The sequence below is a fragment of the Herpailurus yagouaroundi genome, unplaced genomic scaffold, assembly GCF_014898765.1.
Source record: "Herpailurus yagouaroundi ecotype Mexico unplaced genomic scaffold, PumYag 187, whole genome shotgun sequence".
Taxonomy (NCBI): domain Eukaryota; kingdom Metazoa; phylum Chordata; class Mammalia; order Carnivora; family Felidae; genus Herpailurus; species Herpailurus yagouaroundi.
In genome coordinates, this window is record NW_024412418.1 from 34101881 (window position 1) to 34107085 (window position 5205).

Below are 5205 nucleotides of genomic sequence, written 5' to 3' on the forward strand. Positions count from 1 at the left end.
CCCCCCCCCCCCCCCCCCCCCCCCCCCCCCCCCCCCCCCCAAGGTGCATTGATTGTGTGTGTGAGACTCTTGATGGCACACCCAGCCGATACCTGGAAATTATCTGTACTTGATAAGCACCGAATTTTTGGTTAAAAGTGATCAGTCTCCTCTCATTTAAGTAATTAAATTAAAAGTTACTTTTTGTCTTCTGGAAAAGACAAAGAGGAAAAATCCATTTGTACATCTTGGAGGCAAGGACGAGTTCAGAGACTAGGGCTGCTGGGACTGAACCCTTGCAGAGTTACAAGGGGAGGCCCCTCTTGCCCGGGATGGGTGGATAGACACACAGTGGAAGGAGTCCTGTGTCTGGTTGGGTAAAATCAGAAGCCCCAGGGGAGAGCAATGGGGACCCTGGGGTGGCTGGAGCAAGTTGTTCTGACTTGGTAATTGTGCACTTGTCTGTGCAGATATTGGGTTAGACTCAGATTCCCTACCGGACCATCGGCACTGGGAGGGCGGGACACTCTCATGTGACTTATCTTTATATCTCAGAACCTAGCACATGCCTGGGGTGTAGTAGGCCCACCCTGACTACTCCTGTACTAAATGAACCTGCCTGCTAATCAAGTCCCTGGCTCAGCCTTTGCTCAGCCCTCAACATATCCCTATGGCCTCCCTTCCTCAGCCTGATCCCGGCCTCTTCTCCCCACCAATCCACAGGGGTTGGAAGGCACAGGGACCCAACTTGACCTTGTCCAGCCTTTTGTTGGGAGTGGGGAGGAGCACTGCTCATTGACTTGCTAATTGCAGGCCAGGAATCAGTGTCCTCTCTGGGAGGTAACTTAGCAAGCGGCCCTTCCTCTTGAAACTTCATCTGCACCAGGAGATTTTTTTTCCTGGAGCCCTCAAATGTTCTAGGAGGGGCAGGTGTGGTGCAGGACTGCGCTTGCCAAGCCAGCTCCTCGCGTCCTGTGAAAGGAGCACAGAGGGCCTCTCCCTTCCCTCCGGCCCTCAGGTGCAGGATCAGAGGACCTGACAATCTTCTGTTTATCAGGCGGCTTTGTGCCTTTTAAGGGGGAGCTGGGTGGCACGTAAGCCGACCTCTGAAAGGCAGAAAGCTGCCAGCTGTGCACAGCTCCAGCCAAGCTGTCCCCCAGCACTGTCCTCCAGGGAGCTGTGAGCTGGTGGCTCTCCTCCCGCCCTCACAAGGACCACTGACTTGAAATGAGAAGTCCCAACCCTGAAGACTCAGCTGACATAAGGTGGCTCTTCTGCAGCTTTATGCACAGTTTCAGCCTTCCCACCTGAGCGTTTATGATCAGCGGAAGAGAATTCTGGCCATTTGTGACTTCAAATTGAAATAATAATAATAATAGTGATTATACTACCATTTATTGAGAGCTCACACTCTGTGCCAAGCATTGAGTTAATGATTATTAACTCGTTCCTTTCAACCCGGGAGGAACACTATTATTAAGCTCGTTTTTAGGTGAGGAAAACAGGCTCAGATCACAACTTGCCCACAGCCACGACACGGCTACTAATTAGTAGAACCAGGACTTGAACCCCAGGAGTTGGATCCAGGCTACTCTACTCTGGCTCTGGTTAAGCTACTCCATTCTGCCCCTTGCATGGATCTTTTTGGCCGGGACTTTGTCTCTCCTACCTACAGAAGTCAGATTTTGGAGTATGTTAGTGTCTCTTGTGTGGCTCATCCCTCTTTGCAGTCTCAACATAAATGTGACATCTTCAGATTTATTTACTGTAACAAGAGTGTTCTCTCACAGTTCTGGAGATGGCACTCCCTGTGGATGTTCCAGGGGAGAGAGCGTATGTTCTCTGCTTCTCTCCTAACTCCTGGTGGCGGTGGCAACCCTTGTGTTCCTTGCCTTTTAGACAATCAGTCTGATCTTCACATGACTGTCTCCTCTGTGTGTCTGTGTGTCCTCTTCTGTCTGATCAACTCTCCTTCTGCCTTTCTGTTAGAGGGACATACATCATTAGATTTAAGGCTCCCCTGGATCATCCAGAATGATCTCATATCAAGATCCTTAATTTATCACATCTACAAAGACCCTTTACCCAAATAAAGCCATATTCACAGATTCTGGGTATTAGGAGACAGATACATCTCTTTGGAGCCACCATTCAGACTACATTAGCCAATGCAGAGTGTATCCTACTGTCCCCTCCATCTCATTACCCTGTTTTCTTCCCTGTGTAGCATTTTTCACTGTCTAAAGTCTCCTTATTTCTTTGTGTGTTTTCATCCATTGTGTTCTCAACCAGAGTGCTGTTGGCTTTTGAGCAGGGCAAATCTTCAACTTTGCAGAAATGAATCCTTAATTTCAGGACACTTAGCATTTTACAATCCTGGTACAACCTGAATGCCAGAGCAGGGATGAGGTGTGGAGGGAAAGTCTTCTTGACAATCACCCCGCCCCCCAGTCCACCATATCTCCCACAAACACGTGATGTCCCCACATGGAAGGCAGTACCAGCCCAGGTGATAACCACCAGTCTATGTGTTTATCATACATGTCTTTTGACAGGAACAAAAGTTCCATGGGGCCAGGGACCTTATTGGGCTTGCATACTATTGTATTCCCTGAGTCCCCAACAATGCCTGGCCTTGAGTAGGAACTCAAAATATATTCTCAGGGCCCCTGGGTGGCTCAGTCCGTTTAGCATTGGACTTCAGCTCAGGTCATGATCTCGCAGTTCATGAGTTTGAGCCCTGTGTTGGGCTCCAAGCTGACGGTGTGGAGCCTGCTTGGGATTCTCTCTCTCTCCCTCTCTCTCTGCCCCTCCCCCAATCATGTTTCTCTCTCTCTCTCTCTCTCTCTCTCTCTCTCTCTCTCAAAAGGAACAAATTAAATTCAAAAATATATATGTATGTATGTACATATATATATATTCATATTCTGAATGCATGTAGAAGATAGGGATGCTCTTTCTGGAAATGTGTGACAGATGTTTCTTTTTAAGTTGCTCCAGCTTAAGAAGGAAGGGTCACATGATAGGTCTCAATAATAATGAAAAATAACCAGGGAAGTCTATATCCTCACTCCAGCTTCCCTCACTCCCATCCCCCTGCCCCACTCCCCCTTCTTCTTTGCAGGCTTGTGGGGGGATTCAGAGCCATTCTTTCCCACTTCTGCTGTCTGCCATGGGGTTCTTCGCCATCCCCCCGAGGTCACCTTGGGTCTCCTGTCATCCCCACAGGCCTCCTCCCCGGTCACTGCCAAAGAACTGGGTGATGAGGTCCAGACCAGTGTCTCGTGATCCTGCCATCTGGCTAAGTGGCTACCCTTCCACCCTTGCTGGTCTCCAAAGCAAGTTGCCGTTTTATTTACCACCTGTGCGAACACAGGTAAGTCACTTTACTTCTGTGATCCTCAGAAACCTCATCTGTAAGCCAGGAATGACTTGGTGGGATTATTAGCAACTATAGTCCCTAACAGATATAGTTATAAAAATATTCTTATTTTATTTTCCTTGTCTTTAATAAAGAAAAGAGAGACTGGAAGGGGTATAAAGAAGCTCCCATCTTTACCGGGATTACAAAGACATCCCCAGTTTGCTTTGAAGGGAGTGGCAGCCTGTGGGGTGGATGGGTCTAGGCAAGGCCTACAGGTACACACTCCTGTCTGGAATCAGATTGGATTAATGCAGAAACGAGGAAGGCAGTATTGCCCAGTGGTCAGACAGAAGGGCTCCAGGGTCAGTAATCCCAAATGTGACCTTGGGCAAGGTTTATGTAAGGACAGAGAAAATAAATAACTCACCCAAGGTCATATGGCTGGACATGACAGAGCTGGGAATCAGCCTTTGTGATAGCAGAAGTTAGTGCTTTTCCTAGCACACCATCCTGCCTGCCTTCGAGAGTGGCCCAGGAAAGATTGCTGTTGCAGGCCCTGGGGCTGAAAAGCAGCCAAGAATGGTTTTGCTCTGCCCAGTGGGTGACTATTTGAAGGACTGCTTCAGGTTTCCAGATACAGTGGGAAGCAGAGGCATAGATGAGAGAAATCGGTGTGCACTCCCCAGGCTACATGGGAGGCTGGTGGTGATAACCACACGTATACACACGCGTGCACATGCACCACCATGACTACCACCGTGCAGGCACCACTCCAGCCTGGGCCACCTTGAGAAGCCAGCACGGGGCTGGGCAGCCACTCACAAATCAGCAAGGCTGAGGCAGAAAGTTATGTGCAGGCAATCGAGAGGCGGTTGTACAAGGGTCATCGCCTCCATTTAGGTGTCAATTGTGTCATTTCCAGCTGTTCCTCCGCTCAACAGCTGGAGCTCAATATGCTCAGGGCTTATCTGGAGGCCCCCAGCCAGGGAACTCAATATTAAGCTGGCTTCCAGGATCTAGGAAAAGCAGCTACTCTTGCAGCAAACCACAGAGGAAAGTACCCCTTTTTTCCATCCATTTAAGCAATGGTGGCTCATTGGGAACAATACTGGTGCTGCCTAGAAGTGGCTGGCCTAAAGCAAACTGCAGCTGGGGAGGGGCAGATAGCTTCATACAAAGGTACAAAGTGTGCTAATCCCTTTACAGGGGCTGTTCCGTTTTGTCCAGTCCCAGGATGTGGTGGCATTATTATTTCCATTTTACATAAAGGAGGTAAATAGTTTGCCCTACATCAAACAAAGCATAATCTGCAAAACCGATGGCTGATGGCAGATCTATTTGGCCTAGAAACCTAGGCTAGGTATCTCCTACAATCAAAACCACTCTCCACAAAGGACTCTGGTGCAGTTTGAAAATACACTGCCAGGTTGATCAGATTCCTCTACTTAGGAGGTGGGCCCACAGTGGACCGGCTCCAGGAGAGGAGGGAGGAGCCCCCCTAAGCAGAGATCACAGGGGCCTGGGGGAGGCGCTTAGCTAGGCCTCAAATGGAAACCAAGTGTGAATAGGAGGGAAACACTACTTAGGAAGGCAAGGTCTTCTCTCATAGTGTCAGCAACATCAGAGTAATTTGGAGTGGAAATAGTGACTTTATCTTTTAATCCCACCTTTGGTTCTGCTTTCCCACCCTTTCCCCTTCCACAAAACCAAAATGCACCCTTTTCTTCTCTCTCCTACTACCTAATTATCTTGTTTGGGCAATAGCAAGTACCTGGGCCACACTATGGGGCCCTGAACCCATGCCAAGCCTTACTAATTAATTATAACATTCCCTTCCAGAAAGCCCAGAGACTGCCTGAGAT